A 26,849-nucleotide genomic window follows, 5' to 3' on the forward strand; every position below is an offset into this window, starting at 1 on the left:
TCATTTATCGGTTTAGAGAGGCTAAGATAAGACGTGACGGTATGGATGACTATGTAAATGTTACTCGGTGTATTCCATGGAGGCTTTGCATCGAAAATGTCAGGTGTTCACCGGCTGACGACTCGACTCGAGTCGTTGATCGTAGTTGTGTCGTTGTCGCGACTGCTGTCTGTGAAACACCTGCGCGGACAAATTGAAATGCTAATTTGGAAGCAGCCACCTCGTGGCTGTCAGAGCTTCCCGCTGTTTCGGTCCAGGTCGATTTTCGTTGCATCTCCTTTGAATTTTTCCATTTTTTTTTCTTTATATTCAGTCATGGACTACCAGTTTTTTCAAACGTAAAAAAATATCGGCTACAATATAGTAGCCATATTTTTTTCTCACTATTTCATAAGATATATTTAGGAACTTAATAATGGCTCCGTGTATTCCGATTATTGACTTTAAAATTAAATATTGTTTTGTTTAAAATAAATAGTAGAAGAAATATTATGAGCTACAATTACTTTTTGTTTTTTGTTGATTTTATAATATACAACAAAATATTTATTTTCTTTGTTATATGAATAAAAAATTTCATATGTTTGCAATGCTTGAATTTGTTTAATGCATATCATACCATTCTTATTCTCTTTGCTAAATTCACGTAGGGAATAAAAAGTATCAGCCTCTTTTGGATAGTTTGTTTAAATTTTCTATATTCATCGATGTTTCGCTCTTTCTTCCTCGAAAAGATTGAATTCCTCCTGTATTCCGTGGCCGAACGTTCATTTAGGAACAATAACAGTATCACGGCTGGTTCTTTGCATACGAAACAGGCCGATTATCACGACCGATCTGAAAGTGGGGCTCTCCCGAAAAAGGGAATAGAAAGCGGGAAAAATATCGGATGAGAATACAGAGCGGCCTGTTCGCTGGATCGGTGAACGTCGACCCACTGAGAGATTTCGTAGGCAGTGATGAGAAGGAGAGGCTTTGATATTTGAAATATAAATATTCTTCGCTGGTGTTTTTCAATTTTCCATTTCTACTTTTATTTAAAAAAATTACGTGTTTTAATAATTGTGGAAAAAATAAGTCATTTTTTTTTATATAATTCTTCTTTATGATATAATATATCAGTGCTCGATATAATAATCGTTTCTTTTTTATATAATATATATGACAAATTGAAATAATGGTTTAATTAAACAATACATTTAAGTTATTTGAATCACAATGGACTTTTGTAAAGAAATCATAATATATATATATATATATATTTTTAAACAAATATTTTCTTTTAGCTTTTAATGTTTTTTTTTAATTAATAAAACTATAAATTTTTCGAGAGAATAACTAAAAAAAATTTATCATTTTGTTATAATTTATTTTAATTTACTCTGTTTTTATTAGCTTATATTTTCACTAAAAATATATATATATATATTACATAAATTCGTCTTAATTAAATAAATTTGTACCCATGAATGTAATAAAACTGAACTTAATAATTATAACATCAAACAAGCATTTCGAAAGTTATGTAGAGCGATCCATCTCAGATTTGCATTTGTACATTAGCAACTTGATTTCACCTACACAATTTATACTCACCGAATAGGACAATGAGAATAAAACATCTTCCTTTACTCTTCCAATTCCATTCATTATAAAATTATACACTGCGCGAATCTTTCGAGAATCCACTCTCCCTATTCCCTGTTTCTGTTAAAATGAAGAATCGATAGTGTTAACGACAACAAACTTTTTCGATTCTCTCCAATTTCCCAATTTTTCTTTCTCCAGTTTGGCCTTCCAGCTCTTTTTTTCACTCCTTCCTAGAACCTTTTAATTAAAGCATTTCAATTAAAGATATCAAGCTAGCCATTGTGACTCTCCAACGGCTCGATTCGACTCGATTCGATGAATTTTCCCTCGACATCTCTTCAAGCCTGGGAAAGTCGTCCTTGATGCGATTAATTGCAGAAAGCGGATTTCTCTCTTTTCCTTCTCCCTCCCTTTCTTCTCTCTCTTTCTTCCTCGACCATGCCAGGAGAGAAACACAGCCGAGTTTCTTATTTCTTCGTTAATTCTTAATTGATCGAATCTCATTGCTCATTTTTCCATCACTCCGTCTCAATTTCATTTCACGTGTCGCGTAAACGTTTCGTCCTCGATTGGAAGTGACAAGTGACCAGATGATACGATTGTATCATCCCAAAGAACAGTTTCCTCCTTTTCTTTGATAAAAAATATTGGTTCTCTCTTCTAATTTTCACTTCTAATCGACAATCTTAAGATCCCTTTAATTCTATCTTTGCAAAAATTAAGTGCTTCTAATGTAATAACTCGTTATTCTTAACTCTAATTTCGAGAGAAATTCCATATTCATCGATAGACACAAATATTCCTTCAATATATTTCGGCTATTATGTGTTTATCAAATTCGAATAACAGGACGATTACTTCCGATTAAGATCATTCCCTCTCCCTTTCTCTCCGCAAGAAGAATATCTTCATCGTGGAATCCGAGAAATCGCCAACACGCTGTTGTTTAGCCCGTTAATAATCTCGACTCGCGTGTTGGAAGCGGTTCCAACGAAATCTCATTAATCCAACTATTTCCATGTCACGATGGGATAAAGTTAAGGACCATAACCGAGTAAGTTATTGCGCGTTATCCTGAACACTGCCGTGCATATACTCCGTGTCCTACACTTGGCAAAGGGAATCCGCAGAACGCGAAAATTACGCGAAGGAGCCGATACTCTCGTTTATTATTCGAACTTGTAGAAAAAATATATAGGCCTATAATTTTGAAAATATATATTTATTAAACAAGCGTCGAAATAATAGATTCAAATTTTCTCGAATAACTTTTGGATAAGTGATCGATGATGATGATACATTGGCACACGTTGTGATTTATCTATATTAAATTATAAAAATCCATGATATGATATATATAACAGGAAAAGTTTTTCGGTTCGAAATAATTCGAAATTTGAAGTTTGAAAAGTTAAATGCAATTAATTACACGTATTCTTTTTTTGGATTAATTTGGGAGCGCAACAAAGCTTCCCTTGAACCGACCACCATCGGTGATCGATCCGTTTTTAACGCGTTACGGAATAGTTTCTAAGAAACGGTTGCGCATTGAGCAAACTCGCCGCCTTTTCAACAACCGGTCTCGTCGAATGGCGAAAGTTTGTTCTTCTGGCAAACGCGTAACGATCACCGGTCGTCGCCTATTCTATTCGGCTTAAAAGCGCTTTAAACTCGCCGTGACAGCAACGACGTTTCATTTCGCCTTATCCTTGCTCGTAATTACGCACGCCATTGTCCGCAAGTTAAACTTATGGAAGCCGGCCGAGATCTCGATCGCTTCGAATCAACCGTGGAACGCTTTTCCAGCCGTTATTCTTATTTTGTAACCGCCCTTTGTCAGTTTTGCAGCACGAGCTTAGACAGGGTAATGCATCTTTTTTAAGGGTATACAGCATGATTAATGTTGTTTGTTCGATATGTGACTCTTTTTCCTTTTTTATTTGCACCTTCATGATGCTCTTTATTCGCCAACAGATCATTTATAAGTCTCGTGTAATACGATATTCCAAAACAAAATTAAAAATTGCCAGGTTCTTCTATAATTTTTGTTGACATTTAAATTTTTTTTTAAGTATCTTATGATCAAAATGATTATACGTGTGATTGAAAATTATCATTGATCCTTGTCTCTGATACTCTTCTTCAAAAAACTCTGAAGAATTAATAAAAATTTCCAAATCTTGAGAATAATTTATCTCGCAAGATTTTAAAAGTAGATACTTAAACTTGAACCACTCCCGTAGCTCATGAGAGTAAGAACGTTATCTTAGACTTTGTTTCGCGTATCGATGTCGGTCACATTTGAAGAAAGGATGCGTGATAACATTGTTCCCCGAGTTGTCGTTGGAAGGCACGATCCTCGTTCCAAGGGGATTCGGTTCGCGGATGAATTCGTGCGTGAGTCACGAGTGATTCACCTCGGAACCTGTTGGCAGAGAAATCACGTACCGCGAGATTGTTCGTGCAAAGTGGGCCCCGAAACAATCGTATCTTCGATGCATTTGAAATCACCTTTGGGTGTTGCCCGTTCGTCCGAAAGACCGAGTCAGAAAATTTGCATATTTATAATCGTACAACGGAAAGGAATTCGATAGGATCAAAGGACGATCTTTCTGATCGAGTTATACAGATCGCTTGGCATGATTTTCTTTTTCATTTCTTTTCCAACTTGTCATTAATCGTTTTTTAATTGTAATTGTGCAGAATAAAATATGTCGAGTTCGTTTTCATCCTATTTTATGAAATAAACGACGGAATTGCACGATGCATTGCATTGGCTTGATTGAATTATTTGTTTCTATACAAACCTGTACACAAAATCCATGCTCCAAAGCATCGAAGAAGCGAGGGAAAAAATTCTAACGTCGCCTAGATCAAACAATGGATCAAGAATCGTTTCTCTTTGATTACCGCCGATGTACAAGTAACAATGCGGAGGCTGGATGCTCCATCGAGCGGAAACCGTGTGGAAAATGGTTGGAGGCGAATAAAAGGGCGACGCCGCCCGAAACAGCCTCTCTTTTAATTTAAAAAAACTCCGAGAGAGGGCCTCTTTGATACAGTTTTATCCTGCACGATACTTTTACTTTCGACCAAAACTCATTCTTCCTTCCAGCCTCCTTCCAGTCGATCTCCATACGCGTATTACTTTCATACGTGTTCGCCTATCCGGTTTAACAGAGTTGGCGATAATTGCGCCGTGGATGAGGACCGCTTCTGTTTGTCTTAATTAGGGGTTGGTATTAATATCGAGGAGAAAGAAACGCGATCGTCGCTTGTGATTATGATTGCATTGTTCCTTGGGGATAATGGAGCCGGGATAGTTCCATAATTTGATAGATGAACCCGATACCGGTGTTAATGGGATACGTCTGATTAGGGAACGGTTCGTTAAAGGGTTATGCCGCACTCGTTATCGGTGGCTACGATTATCGAATAATTAAAATCGACGTGGAAGGTTTCGTTCCAAGGTTTCAAATATCGAAGTGTTGCTGTAACCATTATATTGGAAGAATAGATTTCTTTTTATCCTTCTATCGCGAAAAGAGCGATTGTCCGATAATTGATAAATTATCATTCACGAGGATGGTAGAAGAAGAACGCGAAAAGGAAAAGGAAGAAAAGGAGAGGGGAAGATAAACGAGGTGCACACGAAACCCATTTTCGTCGGTTTTCAGAAAGTCGGCCAATAAGATTACGTTGTTTACCGGTTTGGGAAGGCATTCAAGAGAGAAAACGCCACAAACGCGAAATTACGTCGTCGTGAAATAACCGTTCCGACGCGAAAATGCCGCCAAGGCTTCCTGCTTCTCCTTTTTCGTCTCTCCGCTGATCCGTGACGATCCAACGATATATCCTCGCAGAAATTCTCGTATCCTCGATCGCTATATATATATACGTGTGTGTGTATACGACACAGAGAATACGTTGGATTCTAGAAACGTCACGCGTAAATATACGTGCGTCCACGCATTACCTGTATTACCTGTGCGATCACGTTTCGACGGTGAGTCCAGCCTTGACACACTCGGCCCTCGATGTACGTATATGCATAATAAGAGTTACGTGCTTTATGGAATATTACGATCGATTACGTTTCTCTCTCTCTCTCTCTGCGTTTGGAAATATTATAACTTGCTAGGGGAGGAAATTTCGCGAGAAATGTATCGTAGGGGTTGAGATATTTTTGGAATTATTTAGATCAGTCAGAAAATGGGAAATTTTGACGAGGAAATTAAAAATCGTTTAAAAGGCTTGATGTATTATCTTGTTGAATTGTTATTTATTGAAGTATCGTTTTCAATGAGATAATCAATAAAATACGGTGTTTATCTATTTCAAAAATCTATTTCCTTCTGATTATAAGTTTGATCCTTAAGTTGCTCATGTTCTTCGTACACGTTGCGTCGTTTCACGTTACAAAGAAATCGATAAGATAGATAACACCTTCCTGTCTTCATTTTTCCTTCGAGCTTGTCATTTTCCGATAGATAATTTTCGAACGACTTTCTTTTGTTATAATTCGATATCGATGCACAAGATAAAAAGATGCAGTGTTTATGTATCGATTTCGCGTATCTCCGATATTTTTTATACCCGATTTTTATCGTAGTTATTTTTTTTCTGCATGAAACGCTGGACAGCGTAGAAATTTTCAAATAGGAATCGTATCAAAGAAATTTCTTTCGAAGCAATTTGCGCGATATTCAACCGGTGTTGTCGCAATTGTGTAGGTAGAATCGCAAATGGAAACCGTGAAATTTCGCGATGACGTCAATCAGTGTCAATTGATTTTTTGAACCGACTCAAAGTTTACTGTTTACTATCTAATCTAATCTTGTTGTTGTTTTTCAATTAAATCTCCAATTAACTTCGTACATATTTGAAAAAAATATGAAAAAGAGTTTCTCGTTGATTAGTTTAATCAGTTTCTTCTTCTTTATGTAATTCAAAAGTATACAACTTTTAATACTTCTAATTCTTTTATTTTTTTTCTTTCTATACAGTTTACACTTCTCGTTTCGTTCGTCTATTCGATTATATCGTATTTACCGGGTTTACGATGAAAAAGAGAAAAATTTAAAGGCCATATTTGTTCACGATAAATCTCAATCTAAATGGAATCAATTCCGCTGGATTTCGTTGCATCAGCTCGACGATCCAACAAATTGTCGCGATAAAATTTGGAGGGGAATCGAAGAAGAAATTAACTTTCGTAACGTTTGCTTCGTCCAATAAGTAATGGAATGCATTTCGATCCATTAAGGAAAAGCTTCCAGTTACACGACTCCATTAACGATCCTCCATCGTGTATCGAGATAAAGTTCCCTCTGATCAAGCTACTCGATGCCCCTCATGAATTTACATAACGTATAGGTCCTTTGTACGTACCTGTGTATAGACGTCTCGAATTTGAAATTCTCAAAGAGTTCGGCAGATCATAAAAATTCAAGCGGTTCAGAGGAGCGGCCATCGTCGAGAGGGATGAATCGTTGCGAATCCTCAAACGCGCCAATAATTGCCAATCGCGGGAAAAAGAGAGAAAGATTTATTTATTACAATCCCCGTATCTTGATTTGCGTACGATTGATACCGATCTCTTGATGAAATACGCACGAATAATCCTCGAACCGTGACAAAGCGATCTTCCTTTGAATTTCTCATTTCTCAAATTTCCTTCATTCTCGGTTATTAAAGAAAATTCTTTTTGTCGTTCTGCTTTTTAAGCAAGAAAGTGTGTACCCTCTGTCGTAATCGGGGCGATGGACTGGATTTCGCGGACATCTTTGCCTCGTGTTTCTTTTTCTTCTATTGGCCGTTTTCACAGCGTTAGGGCCTCGTTTAACGAACATCAACCACCGTATGGCATGCTGGTATTTAACGATCGGCAACGAAACGGTGCTCTGGCGTATCCGTTTAACGATCCACGAAATTACAAAACGTCGCTCGTTAAAGGCCTCGAGAACCGATGGTTCGATCGCGTATCGAATACGCGTATAGTTTACGATCGGCGACGTTCCGTTTTATTCGAATTTGACGTTTATGCGCGCGCGCGTGTGCTGTAAAAAATGTGGGTTCCGCCTTTGCGGCCAATTATACTTTCGCCAGGAATTCGTACGAAATTATGGCCCCTTCCCTCGCTCCATCTTGGGGAAAATTGGGGAAGCAATTTTTACGCGTGAACCGGCCCTTTCGAAATGGCGGCGATTCCGAAAAATTGGGGATTTTAAGGAGGAGCGCAATTTCCAGAATTTCATATAAATTATCGGCTCGACGGTGATAATACATGGAAAGATATATCGCGTAATTTAATTATAACTTTTTTTTACAAGGTCCTTTTAAAGGAATGAAATTTTGTTCCTTAACTGCGGATGTCCATAAGATATCTACAGAAATAGGTTTAATCCCCTTAAGCCTTAAATATTTGAATCTCGAGAATATATATCGGATTAGAATCTAAAAAGTCTAGTCTAAAAAATCAATTAGGTATAATTAATTTTATCGTATGTATCAAAACCGCGTAATAAGAATAATCAATCGTGCGTGGCGAGAAAAAGAATCAAGAACTCGAGGAAACGTTCTGAAGGACTGGTTTACGTAATTCCGCGTGAAATTTCCAGCGCGTCTTATACCGTTACCTACGTCACGAATCGTGGAGAAAATCATAGGATAGGCGAAAACGAGGAGGAAAAACAAATCGTTTAAGTAAAGACAGGCAGCGATGCGATACTCGTCGGGCCGCGAGTATTTTATACCGCGTCTTATGGCAGCATAAATGCGCGCGTGTGGCTGATTGGTTTACCACCCGCGGCTACTCTCTGGAATCGGCTTCAAAAATTCTCACCCCGTCGTTTGCTTCGTTCTCTCGGAAGTCGATCGACAGCGATATCTCGATACCGTGTCGATTGTTAATTTCAAGGTCGAGAGCGATTCGCCGATCTTTCCCCCCCCTCCTTCCTTCCGAAGGCTCGAAGGCAACGCGGAAGACGCGTCGAATCTGTGGGAACCTGACCGATTCTAAGCAGCTGATTTTCCCCTCCTCTTCTTTTTCTCCTCTCATCAAAACGAGCCGATCGAACAGGAATCATCAGGGATCGATTTGAGAAAGGGAGGAGTAACCGGAGTTTTGTCGGGTTTACGACGACGTTTCGTAGTTGTGGAAATTTTATATGGAACATGGGAAGGTCGGGGCAGAACGAGCAGAAGCCGTGTTAATGCGGGAAACGATCGAACGGTATTTCCTGCGTGCATCGATGCGTGTGAAATACGTTGCTGCTTGTAAAAAGTGTTTGCGTGCGATTTTATTACGAGATTTTTATACTCGTTAATTGGACACAGGTATACGCGTTTGTAGTTTTCTATTATCGTTTAGTTAACATTTATCGTTTTGTTTATGGAAGTTCGAGGAATCGAGGGTTCGTTAGGGGGGAATTAAGAGTAGATAAATTATTTTTTTTTTTCTTTCTTTCCAATCGTCAACCTTTTCAATCTAAATAAATCGAACTGTTTCTGAGTCTCTTTCAAGTTTTATTTAAAAGGTGAAAGATGCGTGGGACTCTGAATGCATCTTGGAAAATAAAGAAATGATAAGTAGAATATGAAGAAGGGACATGTGTCTTCGTGTAAAAATATCTCTTCCCTGGACGAAAATTTTTTTTATAAATTACACGTTTAAAAATAACAAAGGATGCGAAAGTGCGAGGGCAAGCCACCCCTAATTTACAAATTATTCACGTGACTCACTCTGTCTACACTTGCGCTGCGCTCGCCAAGTTTCACCCCCTTTTTCGATTATTCAGCAGCGAGAGGCCACCCTTCCATCAATTTTCATAGAAATCCAGCCGTCCAAGGTTACTCTCGCGAGTTTCTTTCTCTCTTCTAACTGACGCATCGAGGCCAATCGATGACTCGAAACGATCCTCCCTCCCTTCCTTTTATTCAATTCAATCCGTAATTCAATCCCTGTCCTTCGTGCCAGCTGAACTTGGAGATCCTGTTTTTTAATCGGATATATCGGTACGCCGATTTCCCCTTCGAAGGAGAAAATTCATTCCTCTGAAAATCGCCTATGCACCTTCGTTTAAATCGAGTTTACTCCCAATTATTCGCCTCACGTCCGTCCTTATTTCCTTTGAATCGAAGACTGCGAAGACGCAGGGAGGGAAAAGAGAGAGAGAGAGAGAGAGGGAGATTGTGCGGGGGTAGAGAAAGGAGAGTCGGTTAGGTGAAATGTCGACTTATCGATCGATCCTACTCGAAAGCGAAGCTGGCTGACGCAGTTTTCAGGTTTCACTTGGCGAGCAGGCTAAGAGTTATTCTATAAACGCATCGCAAATAGGCGAACGGTCATCGAAGCATAAGAATAAAACTCTTTCTCAAAATTAAGGAAAGAGGGAGATAGAATCTGATTGTATCACAAATCTTTTGCGATTTTAAAATCAATGATCACGGATGACGTTATTCTTAGTAAAGAGAAAATAATGGATGAAATCTAGTTAGAATATTTTCGAATTCTTATGTTTAATATTTTAAAAGTATTAGAAAAAAGCGTAGACGAAACGTTGTATCTGTAAATATTTGAAATCACAAAATAAACAAAAATATTTCTTTTCGCTTACGACTGAAAATTTCGCAAAAATCGCAAGCGAAGCACCTGTCCAAAGACTCGAAAATCTTCTTTCGTTGAGGTCATCACGCGATCGACTGTACCCGCCGATAGATTGCTTTGCAATAAACACGGAAAAGTATTGGAAAAAGATGGGAGGAGGTATCCTTTTATCCCAGACGCGTTTCCAACCTTTCGAATCTTTCCCATTGGAAGTTTGACGCTGTTATCGGGAAAATGTGACTACCAGATTTGTTTTCCAATATCGACTTACATTCTTCCCTGTTCGCTGTCCATTCTGACTCGGGACAATGGCAACGATGCCGCGGAAATGACGCTTGCCTCCATGAAAATTCCCTTTCCAAGGGAACAACAAACGTTGCGAAAAGTCGCCATAAATTGCGGCCGCGAGACGCGCGCGCCTCTTCCATCCCCGCCCCCCTCTACAACCCATTGTATGCGTCGGATCTATCCCGCTTATCTTTGGGAAACGGGTGGTCAGAGGCGATCGAGCTTGCATCGAACCACGTTTCGTACATAAATTTTTCATGCTGCAACCCGTGGGATAATCTCGCTTCTTCTAGTTTCGTTTCCAAGTAATCTCGATTGGATCCTCCATTACTCTTTTCGAAATTTCTTCAATTTCTCGCCTCGTGTGTCGTCTTCTGGGGAGGAAAAAGGAAAGGATCGAATTATTACATTCAATCTCCCGGACGAGTGATTTCGATAACAAGTTTCCATAACAATAACACACTTGTTAAGTCGCCAAACGTCGTCCCAACAATAAAATCGAACGATACGCACGCTGCGCGACTTTTAATCAATAAACCCTCGGACTAAACAAAAGAAGGAGAAGAAGAGGAGAGGGAGGAGGGGGGAAAAGCAAATAAATGGAAAATACGACGTTCTCTCCGCGCTTTTTCTTTCGAAAAAGAGGAAAAAAGCCATTACCACAGAAGCCAATCTCTTTTTCACCCGAGCAAAAAATAGGAGGGAGAGCGCACAGGTAGGAAGGGAACGAAGCAATCGACCCGTGATTTCCAATTCTACGTGCGAGTATTTATCTTCCACGAGTGGAATGCAGTCGCAGAACACACAGAGAGATGTTATCGAGCCGCGACGTTCCAGCCTTCTCCCGCGTTTTCATCTTCCCTCGCGATAAGAACTTCTTTCATGACTCTTCGCCAGAGATGCGAGACTCTCTCTCCTCCAGCTGCCTCCTCATCGTTTCTATCGTTTCCCTGGCGTGACCGCGTGATCGACGTACCCCTCCGTACCCGCCAACGAGTTGGAGGAAGACCCCCGAAGGCGCGATCCCCTCCTCGAGTTCTGCAAAAAAATCCAACTATCATCTACAATTCAAATGCAAGCGTAGATTCATTGCGAGAATATGATGCTTGATCCTCGTGGATATGGATAGAATTTCGAAGGGAATCGAATTCAAGTTAGTTTGCTTTTTTAAAATTAAGAGAAAAATTAAATGGAAATCGACCGTGTTAAATAGGAAGTAATACAATAATCTCGTGGAAAGTTGAGCATCTTTGTATATCGTTTCGCGGCGCAGACTCTCCCACACGTGGCTCCTCCTCGTACTTCTCATTTGCTCGAGTCGAGAAGCCGTCTCTCGTGGAAAGGAGATTCGCGTGGCCGATTTATGTTTATTCGTCACACGGTTACAGCTCCGTGAAATCGCGATCCAACCACCCGATTTATGGACGTATTCAAATGAGGGTGAGTTTTATAAACGCGCGCCAGCTGTTGGAACACCGTCCAGTTCCCCTCGGCTCGACTTCCCCATTAAAATTCGCGTCTCTGTTTATAGACTTTTAATACACTTCGAGAACCGAACGTTCGAATCATTATATGAAAATTCACTGGAAATATTCGTGTGAAATTTTTCTTATCATCGAAATAATTCATCACCTTATTTATCACGAGTCGATATCTTCCTAGATCCACTTCCAAAATTGAATTTGAATTAAACCTGTAATATGTGTATATATATTGTTGGGGAGCAATATATAAGACAGATCACGCTTTTCAATTTTCATCTCTCCTGATTCTCATTTGCTTGCGAAATACACGCGATAGATACTTAGGAAACGAAACGTTCTCGCCGTGTATTTTATCCTCGAGCTCCTCTCGTTGGATCTTCCCTGCGTAGCCTTTGAAAACAAGAGGAACAACAGGAGATACCGTTGTTGCTCGCGGGTGGAGTCGAAGGTCGATTTTAATGGGGATCCGCGGCAGTAGTGCACGTAAGAGTGATATACTGCCAAGAAGAATTGCTTTTAATTGCTGTTGGGTGTCCGTGACCGTAGCCAGGATTCTTTTTCGCCTCTTCTTATTCTTGTTATTGTTCCTCTCCTCGTGTTTTCTTCAACTCGAGCGAAAGAAGAATATCGTTCCCCGGAATTATAAATGGTTTCAGTTATTTAGCCGGATAATTTGGGTGATTGGATAACTTTGTTATTAAAATTTGGATAATATGGGTCATTGTAATAATCATTTCTTTTAAATCGTGAACAAATTTTATCCCACGCGATAATGTAATTTATATATACACTTTCGTTAGAAAGTTTTGCGAAACAGCAGTTTCACAAAATCAGAAGCTAGTAGAATTTCAAGTGAAAAATTTCATCGTATAAAAATTATAAATTGGTTAATTTGAACTCTGAATATTGCGAAAAATTAAAAATACACTAATGAAATAAATATTTATAGTTCACAGTGTCTGGATAAATTCAATTTGATTTATATTCTCTTTCCTCCAAAAAAGGATTATCACGAAACATTAGATCCCTATAAAGAACACTTTCTATATCTTATTCCGCTTATCAATATTCCAAGAATTCCAAGCAAAAATATCGCTTCTGAATATCATGACGGAGAATCGAGTCAAGACAATCCCGATCGAAATTTCAATCAATCAACCAGTCTCGATTCAAAATGCGGCCGAAAAATAAAATTTTCCCTCTTTATAATCACGAGGTTGTTTCGATGCCTTTTGATCGCCGAACGAAAGAAAGCAATATCGGCCGCTCTTATTGCCCCTTTCACAACGCCCATTGTGACTATCCAGGCCTCCTTTTATGAAATCCGCACAACTACCTCCTCTCCCCCCGTTTATATGGAAATCGAATGCGCATATCGTTCCAGCGTCCACTTACCTTCCACCCCCGCCCCAGACACGGTTTGACCAGTCATCAAAGTCAAAGAGGGAATAATCTGATTCACGCGGTGCTACCGGCATCGACCGGTGTTATACGTTGCTTAATACCCTCCCCCCTCTCGATTGTAAATTCGCGTAAACTGCGTATTATCGAAGATTGTAAACCCTCGAGATTAACAGTTTCCATTCGAAGCGGCCGTGCCACGCAATGCGTTACCCCGCGTGGAATTAATTCTGACCTTATTGTTCTTAAATCTTGCTCGATTAAGAGAGATTAAGAGCGATCTCACGGCCGCGATATCGTTTCCATTTGGGTTCTGTGGGATTTTTGGGGGAAGAGAATCATAGTTTAGATCATAGTCGTATCTTTTCAGGGTAATAACTCTCGAAACTTTAAACATTCGGAGCGAAGGTCTTTAGCGTCTGGAACGAATTATTCTCGAAAGAGTGCCCATCTGCGAAAAATATTCTGAAGAGCAGCTCTTCAACGGAATTTTTGGCCCTCGTTTACGCGTTATTCACGCGTGACGGGATCCAGAAACATTCGAAAGTATCTCATTATTTGTGCATAAATAACCTCAAACCTCGAATCGAGATACTTATGCAATGTTCCCTCGATTTAATAATTTTTTTATTTCGAGATTAAATTTTTCCTTTAAATGTTCCAATCTCGCGAAACACGTGCTCGAGAAAAGAATATCATCGATAGAGATGAAAGTACATTGACGCACGATCGAACGATCGAGCCGGCAGTACACGCAACAAGGGAACCGATGGATCATCCTGGATGACTTTGCAAATCCGTCGATCGGCTGGAAGTCGTGTAACACGAGAGAATCGACCGAGGCGAACGTTTGTAATGTCGGTACACGGATACAGTCAGTCGCAGAAATGTTGCGTACACGCGCAAAATTTATAACAAAAATATCTTTGATAATTCTTTCGTGCGAACGCAAGTTGCGTCATTTCTTTTTTTTTTTATTACCGGAATATAGGTAAAATTTTATTGGAATTTTATAATATCGTCCCTTTCTAATATGACTCGACGATAAAGGCCAATTTTAAAATATTCTATCATCTCTGTAAAAAATCTTAGGAGGAACGATAATAATTTGGGTGGCACATTTTTCTCAGAAAGGATAGATCGCATAACCCATTTACGGATAAAATTTTCGTTCAAAGGGGAACGTTTCGCGATAAGCAAGATGGAAGACTTTTGCGACGGACTGTAGCTGCACGTATATACCTATTCGCGACGAATGAGGGAGGTCGTGACCTTCTTCGATCATTCTTGAAGGGTATTTTTGCTGGTCGTCGGAGGAAAAGTGGAAAAAACTCTGCCCCCCTTCTCTCTGAAACGCGAATTTTACACGTAATCCAAGAATATATTCATTGAAAGGGAAGATTCGAGTTATTTATTACGGTTTTTTTCAACAACCGCGATGATTGTTCGATTGTTCGTCCAAGCAGATTTTCCTGAACACGATTGCACGATGAATCGACGGATTGATTCGACGTGGCGTCACGGTGAACGGTATTATTGTGGAAGCAATTTTATTTTGTGAAGGATTTTTTCTTTTTTCGCGAAACATTTCCACTTTACGAACCATCGATCTGTATTCCTTTTTGACTTCTTTTTTGTTAAGATGTTTCAACATGTTTTGCCCACCAATTTCACAATTTCATCCTTTCGAATTAGAGATGTATTTTTTTAAAAATAACTTTCATATCGTTATCAAACAAATTCGTGCAGATTATTTCAAATAAAAGTATTTACATGCACATATGTTTACTTTCTCGAGAAGATAAATGCAATTCAACTGCAAATATTTGCGTATACCGTTTTTTATTATCTCTCTGTATAGTCACGTTAAAAAATGTTGTGTCACTGACACAAGCGAAGCGTAAAGAGCAGAACGATGAATTTTATTGGTGTCGTATCCGTGGACACATTTGTTTTCTAATTTATTATTCTAAAAAAACTTTCAAGTACTTCGCGATAAACGGATGAAATCGATAATTCTTCTTGATTTTCAACAATCGGATGAATACCGGATCCAAAATTCATGGTAAAACGATAATTTACGATACAGAAAGAAGAATCGATCGAGCTTGGACGATCTATCGAGAGGAAAAACTCGACTAACCTTGCTAACCGAGTTTTGGTATCGATCTGCGATGCACTTGACTCGTTTCCGAGGCGAAAGTGAAAGCGAGCAAGAAATAAGAGAAAAGCTCGAGCGGAAAAACTTGCACGAGCTGTGCGTATAAGTCTCGTTATATCCTTTTTAATTATGGATAACGATAACTTTGTCGAGCAAGTGCTCACAAATTCGAGAGAATTTTGTGTCAAATTCTTACGTAAATTTCTTTACAAATGATTTTTCAATTTGCCTCTCCTGAGTTGCAATCTGATCGAAGGTTAGTGATATTTCTTTTTTAGATAATAGGTATTTTTATTTCTTCATTCCTGGAAAAATTGTCTCCAGATAAAGGAAAATATCGATGCGCGTTATAAAAAGTTATCACATTTCATTTGTCTTGGAACGAGGAACAACGTATTTATCATCGAAATATCGCATTTCCTTTTCCTCCGCCAAGCATTTCGTTGCATTTTGCCGCAATAAGAAACGTGTCATCGTCTTTCATCGTTAAATACGTTGCAATATTTCTCAGCTAGAATCACCTCACATATCGCTTTTATTAATAAAAAAAAGAATACATTCTTCAAATACAAAAATCAAATCGAATTTAAAAAGAAAAACATATTAAAGAAACACATTATCCCTCGTTCTTTTTCCTATGATCCTATGAAGCAAAGGTCGAAAGGTCGAAAAATCAGTGAATCTGAAAGTTCTGCGAGCCAGATGACTTCCACATAAACCACACTTGCGCCGCACGTGTGCTTATATTCGGAGAAAAGTTTCTCGAGGGGGTTTCTTTGAAACAAATCCATCCAGCGTTTCCTGCCTCCCTCTCCTTCGCTATAAACGGGAAGAAGGGACTCGCGACGGACGGTGAAAGGGGAAGGAAAGGCGGAGGAGGAAGGATGAAAGGGCAGGCGAGAGAGAGGGGGTTCAAGTTACGATAATGGCGGGCAAGTTATATCAGGACGAGGGAAAGGAGGAGGAATGGAACCGGCAAATAGATCGTCGAAGAGGATGACTGCGAGATTGGCAGGCTTTCGAGAAGATATGGAGAAAAATTTGGGTATCTTGAAGAAAATTGGCCAGGCAAAGGGAATAATAGAAATAGGATTCTTGATTTTACGGAGTAGGAGAGTGTGATAGAGTTGTGTCGTGCGTTGAAAAGAGGAGAGTGATAATGGGATGCGTGAGTATTGAGCATCGTAAAAAGATGAGGAGGATGAAGAGGCGAGAGGAATATCGAAACGAGGTCGTGAAAAAGCACGGTCAGTTTACTACCCTTCTTCGAGATGAGATGTTTCGGTCGCCGCCGAACAAGCATGTAATCTCGTTTTTTCGCTTTTGTTATCGATCCTTAGTACAGGAAGTGTACTAAACTGGGTGAGATTCGACTGCCATTCTTCCTTAATCGGCGAAAGTTGCAAATGTAATTTTCTGCTTTCCTTCATCTGCCTCTTGCTCGTACAAATGAATTGATTGCATCCAAATATTCGGTAAAGAAATACAAATAATATCGAATTAACCAGTTTTTCGTTGATTCGATCATCTCGATATATTCGTTAAGTCTTAGAATCCAAAGATGTTTAACCGACACGGATATGCATCCCAGAATTGGACCTTGGAAAGAGGATAATAGAATTTGATGAAGTGTGACGAGAGGCGGAAAGTAAAAGTAGATGCTGGTTGCATCGACGAGATCGATCCTGGATACCGACCGAGTGAAAGAGCGACTAATTGTTTCGCTTTCTCAACGTGCGCTAGAAAAGATTTCACGATTTCGCTGGCGATGATCAAACGAATATTCACGAATCGGTGCTTCATCAATCCACGGCGAAAATTTACAATTCGTCGTTATCCATATTGGCGTTATATCATATCCCCTTAATTTACGACACGGAGTCTCTTCCGCTGGTGAAAAGGCGGGAGACGTTGATGAGACAATTTATGCGCGGTTTACGAGAAATCGCGCGAGCAATTTATTTCAAGGACCTAGCCAAGGAATCAAGCTGGTGACAACGCGCGCGGATAATTTTCAAAATGATAAATTTATTTATCGCGCGGATAATTTTCGAACCCCCTCGATTGCAATTATTTTAAACGAATAACCGCTCCAAGTCGTGTGGAACGCACAGTACAGACAATAAACGAGTTAGAAGGTTTAGCGCGTAACAATGACGGGTATATTTTAAGTGGGATGTATGTAGGAGATTATTATTGAAATAGTTTCGTCGAGGCGAAATAATATTTGTAAATTTATTTCATGCGCGTGGCCATAAATATATCTGCGGGAAAAAAGAAAAGAAAAACGTTTGTTTAAATATTCACGAGGTAATAAATTCTAAGATATATTAGAAACGATTATTGGAAATAATATTTATTAATTCTAAAATTTCCATAATTATTTCGAATATATTTTTTTCCCCAGCTCGTTATTTATATCGAAGAGAGACGAGAATACGTATGCTCGAAAAATAAATTTTCCTCTCCGTTTTTTAATTAACTTGAAATTTAATCTTTCAATCATTGAAAATCTATTCGACGGAATTCCAATGAAAATTAATTATTCAAATATTGCACGAGAATAACATTTACTTCGATTAATTATTTCCCGAGAAACGTGTAATTCCAACTTGTGCAAAATCTACAAAATCAATTACTTCTATATATAACCTCATTTACGATCTATATAATAACGTCATTAAAAAAATATCCTCAAATTCTCTACGCGATTAAATTGACAATATCGATGTAAAGGCTGATCCAAAAACCAGGTTCGAGGGAACAATTTATGCAACGTTTTTTATTTTTATTCCAAATACTATTGCCGCCTTGGACTGCAGGCCCGACCTTTATCGTCCTTCGCCTTACGAAACGATCGCGGTGTGTGGAAGGATTAATCGTCCTCACCTTCGATCGGGCCCCTTCTCGAGCGGCACTCGAAGGCCCCCCCTCTCGCCGATACTTGCACGCCCGATTTCATACGTTCACCTTTTCCTCCTCGGCAAATGCCAAGTCCTCGAGAACGCGTTCCACCTCTAACGCCGATATATACACCGATAAAAGGGGCGAAGATTGGGAAGGAAGATAATATCGATGTTCTAAATTTTAAATTCAATCTTTTCCAAAATATAAAGTGAAGTTCAACGTGTCGAAGTTAATATATCGAATAATAATATGGCTCGTCTGAAATCGTAGTTAAAGAGAGAAGTTATCTAGTAGTCGGCCAATTTTTGAAATTTTTCTACGCTCGGAAATTGAGACTCTGTATAATATTACGAGAGATATTAATTTTTGATATGTTTCAATCGGTGAATTCCTTTCTGAATTATCTATTTCTATCTATTTTCGAGATGGAAGAAAGGAAATTGCACACTTTGTAGTGATGTAACGAGCGTCTGTCGTAATTGCAGACCATTGCTCATCGATAATAGCGGAAAAGGAATTGAAAGCTTTCATGAGACGATTTGATTGACGTATCGGAGTAGTAATTACAGCAGCGTTATCTTCTTCGATTTCGCCTTTCAATTCTCCTTTCTAGGAAATTGGAATTAACTAACAAGACCAACGAACGATACGATACGAGCATTTTTTCTCAACGCCTCTTTCCACTTTTTCTTCTATCGATATGTTTCGCGTTGTCATGCTTCGTTCGGGGGAAAAAATTTTATTATAAAATTGCGACGTGTTTCAGGGACGAAAGAGGAGCTCTCCTTGTTAAATCAGAAGCAAAATCAGATTTCGCATTTTTTAATGTAACTCTTTCATACGAGTTCAACACTCTCACAAGTTTATACAAAATGAATTTTAAGAAAAAAACGAGAGGATATGTTAATCTTGTATGTAAAAGATAGCTACAATATTCTTCGATCTCCAAACGTATTCGTTTTTATCTAGCGTAAGTGAAATATCGCCTTTCGACATTGCTACGTGTATTAGTTCCCGTGGAAATATACGATAACATACTTCATTTCGTACGAAATCGTACAAAATGTGCTTTTCTTCGCGGAAAACGTGATATCTCGAGTCGCATCGGAAGACAAATGTATCCTTTTCGCGAGAAAAACGAGACCCCGTTCTTCGTAACGTTATGCGGAATTGTGAAAATTGTATTAATTTTTGATTTCGGTAACAGTTTCGGAAAGAATAGCGCATCACTGTTTACGATAAATTCGTTTTATGATATTTTATATTTTCACGAAATATCTTTCTCCCCTATAAATTTAAAGATCGATGTAAATAAATTTGAGTAAACAATTTAAACGTAAAATCGTTCCATCTCTTCGATAAACTGTACAAATTTAAAAGGAAAATTGTAAATTATTTCTACTAAAAAAAATATTCTACATATTTTTCGTTAAATAAATTTCGAGTATAAATTTCGCGATGGAAATTGCGAGTTAAATTTCGATATAATTCATCAATAAGCAAATTATAAAAACACCACAAAAGGAGCTGTATCACGCATTTAAGCTTGGAAAAGGTAAAAAATAACAAAAAGAAAGAGAAATATAATTATTACTACAGAAATAGAACTTCCATGGTGTTAATAAATAGGAAACATTAGATAATGGAGATCCAATTAAGTTGAAACCAATGGAATTTTCTGTGTCCAATCTAATACTATCGATCCACCAGTCCAGTTAACCCACACATACACACACACTTGTCTTTTCTCGCAATACACGATCGTACAAGCTCATCTTACAAGCTCGACTTGCAAAATGGGTCGTTGAGGGGGAAATTTGTCGGTAATCCGTTCGAGATTAATCCTCGAGATCGTTGCTTTAATCCGAAGACATAAGAGAGATGACTGTCAAGGATCAAGGAAGAGGGAGGAGTTTCTCGGGAGATCCCTTTTTTTTCGAGACGATGCAACATAAAGTAAAAATTCTTTAAGCTTTGGCGACTGGTAGATTGCAACGAGGCGACTTTAACCGCTGCAACGGAATCGAACGATAATTCCGCGATTTATCGTGTCGCTTTAACGAGTACGGTTCAACCGATCGGTGTTGTCAACTATGTGCGAACGAATCTCTTCGTGTAACGCTATCTCGTATCAGATTTCGCGAATGGATGTGAAGATCTCGGGGAAAGTGGAAGGTATGCAGAATTGGTATGCAAATTCTGTTCCACTCGTGAAAACGTGGCGAGCACCCATAATTGTCTTTTTGTTTTTCCACCAAGCCGAGATGATTTGAAAGTAAAACGGGGGATAGGCTTGTTTTGCTCTCCAGTTTATAATTTTTCAATTTTGCGATAATTAAAATAATCTCTGAGAGTTAAAATTCTTTTCTCAAGTGGATACTAAGTTAAAGATGGTTAATTGGAACGTGATTTTTGGAAACTCGTATGATAAGTATAAATAAAACGAATTAATTTATTTGTGATAGATTGTAAATATCGCTTTTTTGCTTTTTTCAGGTATGGATCAGCTGTTCATTGAAAGATTAAAAAAAAACTGGATGACAGGTATTTCATATATATATACTGTAAAAAATATTATTATTTACATCTATATATATATAGCTAGAAAGAAATGTGCATGAAAGAAAGAGAAATAGTTTAGATCTATAAAATGATATAGAGAATAAATCTTACAAACTCGTACAATGTATCGAAAATATTAAAAAGCACATTCATTTATGAGGCGATGAAATATTTTCCATATACTTTTCTCCATTTATATTTCCAAAAATTACGGTACTTTTGAAGTGCAATTACAACGAATCTCGCATTGTGGTTGACCGAGCGAGAACGTAACACCTTACCTTAGAACATAACGGCTGTGATTTTCTCCATCCGTTGCGAAACGTTCGGTTAAAATCTATTAGCCGGGGAAAATATACCGTGTAACACTCGTTGCTTCCTTCCACGTCAGGATACGCGACGCTTAATGAGCAGTACCTTTCCGCATCGAGCGGTAAAACCGCGCGTTAAAGCCGTTGCAAAGACATAGTAAATCCTGTCGGGCTGATCGCATAGATAGAATATTCCATTTGCCGTGGTTGGGCAGCCACGCAGCGCATTTCGGAAATCACGGATCCCTCTGATGCTTTACGATTCCCCGTTCCCCTTTCTCCAATTACACGGCTCTCGATCCTTCCTGCACGTTCGAACCTTCCCGCCAAAGATACGACGCTATATTACATCCGACTAGGCGCATGCGCGCGAGACACCAATCCGCTCCACTTTGAGTCACGTGATACGGATCCATTTACCGGGCCTAGGTTTTCGCTCGAGCAGGGAATCTGAATTTTAGAATTTAATCCTTTGGTAAATTTAATCCTTTCGTGACTGTGCGGAGTGCGCATGCAGATATCTCGGCTCCATGATTGGATATCGATAGACTAGTGATACGGATGTTGAAAAAGAGAATTTTCTTTTTTACGATTTATATCTGACAATATTGAATTTAATCTTTTCGAGAGGTTATGTCTGACGGATATATCTTCCAATCTTCTTGTAATTTTTATTACAAATCATAAATTTATACGTATCTCGCGTTTCATTTGAAAATTAATAAAGATTCTGTTTACACTCAAATTGATTGAAATTTGATAAGAAAAAAATTAATTTCCAATAAAAAGTATACGAGATATTACGAGTCTATCGTATAGACGCATGGATATTACCTCATCCTTAATATTCACATCATATCTCTTCTCTTTATTGCGAAACGATATATCGATTCTCTTCCTCTCTCGAACCTTCTCGCCTTCTCGAATCTCCTTCTCCGTGTCAAGGGACAAAGGACAAGGAGTGAGCATCGATCGTCGTTGAAACGATCTGTGCGCCGGCTGGATCGTCGAAGGCCTCTCCTTCGACGCGTCGATCGCATTCTCTCCTCTCCCGTTCGCCACGGAGTGAACGTCGTCCTTGCATTGAAAAAGCAGCAAGGTCGTTCAGGACTTATATAGCACTCGCTCGCCACGAGGTTCGAAGTCCTCTCTCGAGTGTCCTGTCTCGCGAGTGTCCTTTTCGATTCCCCCATCTCGCTTCGTTTTCGTTCCCTCCTCCTCCTCTCTCTTCCTCGCGCTCGATGGTGTCCCGGGCTTCGTGCGTCTCCGACGCCGAGCAAACTGTGTGCATTACTTATCTTCACGCGGCTAGACGCTCTCACACGAAGCCTGACTCTGATATACGAGAGTAGAGGCGAAATCGTCGTCGCGGGGTAACCGGAGAGAGAGATAAAACGTGGAGTAGCCGAGGCGCGATTCGTTACAGTCTCGTACATTGCTTTTCGCCGCGATTTTCTATTTTTCTTCCTTTCTTTTTTTCCACGAGACGCATAAATTCTCTCGAACGTACTATTGTTTATTATCGGAGCGGATCGAGTCGACGCGTGAGTGGAACGAAATTTGTTTGCGTTTCAATTATTGATCATTTTAAACGAGGATATTTAGAAATTGTTGTGTATGGAGAATATCTAAGAAAGATATTTTTATTTTATTCGAGGGAATTCGAGGGAAATTTTGTTTTTTCTTCTCTTTCTTCGACGCAAACCAGAAGGATTTATGCGAATCGTCTTCATTTCCCTCGTTCCAGCGACTGTTTGATCGTATCTGTCGTTCCTTGCGTTACCTGGTTTGAATTACGACTACGGTTATGACGATCTTTCCCCCAGCAACCGCATCATGGACGAAGACCCCCCCAATGGATGCAACGATCGATGGATTTTATGTACGTAGCTGTAAAAGATTCTGGGCCAATCTCGAGCTTCTTCTGGCAACGAAACGGTTCACCTGATTTCAGATGGAAATACACGAGTGACCCATTTTACTGGGGATATGGATGCGTTCGAAATCGATACGGGTTGGTTTTTTCGTCGGATAAATATCAAGGTTAAAGAGTTTGTCGTTGAAGAAATCGACAAGAGGAGTTTTGATTGGATGGTAAATTTTATCCGGGCGATTTCACGAATTTTTTTATCGTTTCGGATTTATTTATACTTACATTGGCTCACATAGAGGTTTGAAAGATGACGTATTTACTTGTAATGATGCAGCGTAGCAAGTCTATTTGGATATTTAATTTTTTCACGATAATCTTCGATTTTAATTTTCAACGATATATAATTATAAAGATTTTCTTTTCTAAATGTTCCAGTATTTATTATATTTTTCGCAATTCTAGATTTGAAATGTAAGATTGTTTCAGATGTACGATAAAAATTTCGATATAAATAACTCGAAAGCTTTTAGAGTTCTGGAATGTATATACGAAATTGGGATTAAATTCTCTTTGAAAAATTAAAAAAAAGAAAAAAGAAAGGTATCAGAGGTCACTATTCATTCCACACACGTATCGAATGGCTGAGTAATTGTTTCTGCGATAATTGCTCGCAACTAAATTGTCGAAACGACCTAACCATTGTTTAGTATCGTCATCCAGGTCATCGATTATATATCTACCTACTGTGTTTTGAATATATTACACCGTTCACATATTTGTTCCACGAACGATGTATCGATGGCAAGAATAGCAAATCTTTTCGTGAAATTATTATAACAGATAGATAATGGATTTTTCAAATACATGTTTTTAAATTCAATATGTTATTAGTAGCATCGTTACAAGCAATATTCTTCTAACAATAAACATATTTATCGAGTAATTTACCTTAAAACCTCGATTAAGCTTCATTAAAATTAAGAAAACTTTGAACCGCTATAACTCCGAAGATAGCGACTTCCGGAGAACGAATGAACGATCATTAGAAGCGCGGAACTTTACCCTTTTTCACTTATTCCTATACGACTTCCGGTTCCCGAGATATCGTCGTGAAAAGAAAAAGTAATTTTTATTCATTTACGATAAACTTTATTAAAATTTGGAAAACTTTGAACCGCTATAACTCCGGAGATAGTGACTTCCGGAGAACGAATGAACGATCATTAGAAGCGCGGAACTTTACCCTTTAAAACGCTTTTTCACTTATTCCGATACGACTTCCGGTTCCCGAGATATCGTCGTGAAAAGAAAAAGCAATTTTTATTCATTTACGATAAACTTGACTAAGCTTTATTAAAATTTGGAAAACTTTGAACCGCTATAACTCCGGAGATAGCGACTTCCGGAGAACGAATGAACGATCATTAGAAGCGCGGAACTTTACCCTTTAAAACGCTTTTTCACTTATTCCGATACGACTTCCGGTTCCCGAGATATCGTCGTGAAAAGAAAAAGCAATTTTTATTCATTTACGATAAACTTGACTAAGCTTTATTAAAATTTGGAAAACTTTGAACCGCTATAACTCCGGAGATAGTGACTTCCGGAGAACGAATGAACGATCATTAGAAGCGCGGAACTTTACCCTTTAAAACGCTTTTTCACTTATTCCTATACGACTTCCGGTTCCCGAGATATCGTCGTGAAAAGAAAAAGTAATTTTTGAATCGTTTACTATCTCGATCCTTGTCGCTTACTCGGACCTCTCGCTCGCATCTTCTCTCACTGACCTATCCCAAACTCCAGACAGACGCGATTCCCGGAAATAGTAGCGATTTCTGGGAAAAATATTTAGAAGCCATCCACAATATCTATAACGTATTCACTATGGATACTTTGAATCGTTATATCTCGGCAACCGATCGAGATATCGGGATAAATCAAAAAGCGACTCGATTGGCATGGTTTCCCCTATCCTTCGAATAAATTTCGATGATAAAATTTTCAATCCTTCCTCCCGTTTTTTTACATGAAAATTCGAAATTTTATTCGCGATTTCGAGCGGATGGCCCTTCGTTGTGATAGAAAATATTTGAACGCGTTTCAACCACATAAAACGTAGTGATCTACGCATTATACTGACACATGCCGGTAGTCGCATTTCATTCATACAAGCGGATTTTCTTCTCATTCCTCCTGCAATCGCAATCCCTTCTGGTCACGTTTCTTCTTTTTGTTTTCCACGATTTATCCTCTTACCACCCGCTTCCGCCCGAGCGCGGTTTTGCTCTTTTTTCGATTCTCGTCTCCGTAAACGAGGAGTCAAGGGCGACAGACCAGAAGGCGTCTGGGGTTGACTCGACACACACAATCGATATAGCCACTGAAGTTCATGGCGCAGCAACCACCAACCACCAACCACCGACCACCTCCACTACCTGCTACCATTATCTTTCTGCGGTTCAAACTGGCTTCCTTTCATTCTCTGCCACAGATTCTCCCCTGTTTTCTTTTATTCCTCCCCCTCTGCCTTGCGTGACCTTACCCACTTACACATTTGCCCGACCACTTTCACCGATAGGGCAAGAAAGTTCAAATATATGATTTTTTAATGATCGTCTGTGCGTGTAATGGTAGATATCGAACAATTGAAGCCTTGCATTAAGCAAACACCTTAGTTTTTGAAACATTCAGAAATCTAAAGTTTCTTTCATCTCTTTCTTTCAAATTCTGTAAAATACACAGTTCCTTCTAATTTTGAAAAATAAAAATATATTTTTGTTGTAAAAATATATCGAAATTTTATTAACCGTGATAAAATGGTTTATAAAACGATTAACATAATTAACGTTATTCATCTTTGAATACTCCATAATTATATTGAGCTTTCTTGTACAAATAAATATAAACGATCGTATATAATTTCGTGTGTAATACACAATGGATCGGGGAAACGTGGCGTTAAGAACTGAAGGTTAAACTTATTCATGCGAGAGTTTCAGTTCTAATTATACATTCGTAGCTTTCGGATCGATTAAATGTAAGTTTACATCCACTACGTGCTCTTTACAACTATTCCGCTGATACGCAGAATCTTCTTCCTCCGCCTATTCAATGAAAATACGCGCGTGAATGGTGTATGTATATTTCTTGCATCTCTAAAAACCTGATAATTAAAATCTCAAGCGATATTTTTGAGGACATGGAGATTCTCCTCCAAAGAAATCTTCTTATCGTTCGAATATCGTTTTTTCCTTTTATCCTCGCGTACAGAAACATCACATCCGCCTCGAACTCCGTATAAATCTCCGCGACTTTTATCATAATGCATGGTTGGGATGTAATTGTACAAACGAAACGGGCTTCGGATTTTTCGTGCCTGGAGCAACAATCGATGCCGCTAAGATAATTATGCTTTGCTAGTTTTGTTACGTGCTACAAGTTTAGCGGGTTGAAATTATTTAACGCGTTTGTTTGTTGCACATCCTTCAGGCTGTTTGACTTTTTTTCTTAATTTTACGACTCAATTTCCATCTATTTCAGCTCCTCAATTTTGAGTTCGAACGAGTTCGCGAAGATATTCCTGATTATAGTGAAAATGTTAATAATTTTTATCAAAAGAGACGAACATTCTTCTCACCTAACAATGGCAATTTTCCCCTTT

At 38.7% G+C, this 26,849-nt stretch overlaps 1 protein-coding gene and 1 long non-coding RNA gene across 13 annotated transcripts in view; one reads left to right on the forward strand and one right to left on the reverse strand.

Moving 5' to 3' along the window:
* The window catches only part of LOC107997064 (uncharacterized), a 113,210-nt gene that overhangs the window by 9,357 nt on the left and 77,004 nt on the right, over positions 1–26,849 (forward strand). Inside the window, exon 4 of one of the 12 annotated variants that reach the window (XR_009829016.1) lies at positions 20,936–20,983. The exons of the other annotated variants lie outside the window; for them this stretch is intronic. The gene's annotated coding sequence lies outside the window, so the exon portion shown is untranslated. The remainder of the gene's footprint in view (positions 1–20,935; positions 20,984–26,849) is intronic. 12 annotated transcript variants of the gene reach the window in all.
* Positions 9,097–26,849, reverse strand: part of LOC107997066 (uncharacterized) — a 65,174-nt gene continuing 47,421 nt past the window's right edge. The window contains exon 2 of the long non-coding RNA XR_001765916.3: positions 9,097–11,524. This is a non-coding gene — a long non-coding RNA (uncharacterized LOC107997066). The remainder of the gene's footprint in view (positions 11,525–26,849) is intronic.

This window comes from Apis cerana, linkage group LG3, assembly GCF_029169275.1.
Source record: "Apis cerana isolate GH-2021 linkage group LG3, AcerK_1.0, whole genome shotgun sequence".
Lineage (NCBI taxonomy): Eukaryota > Metazoa > Arthropoda > Insecta > Hymenoptera > Apidae > Apis > Apis cerana.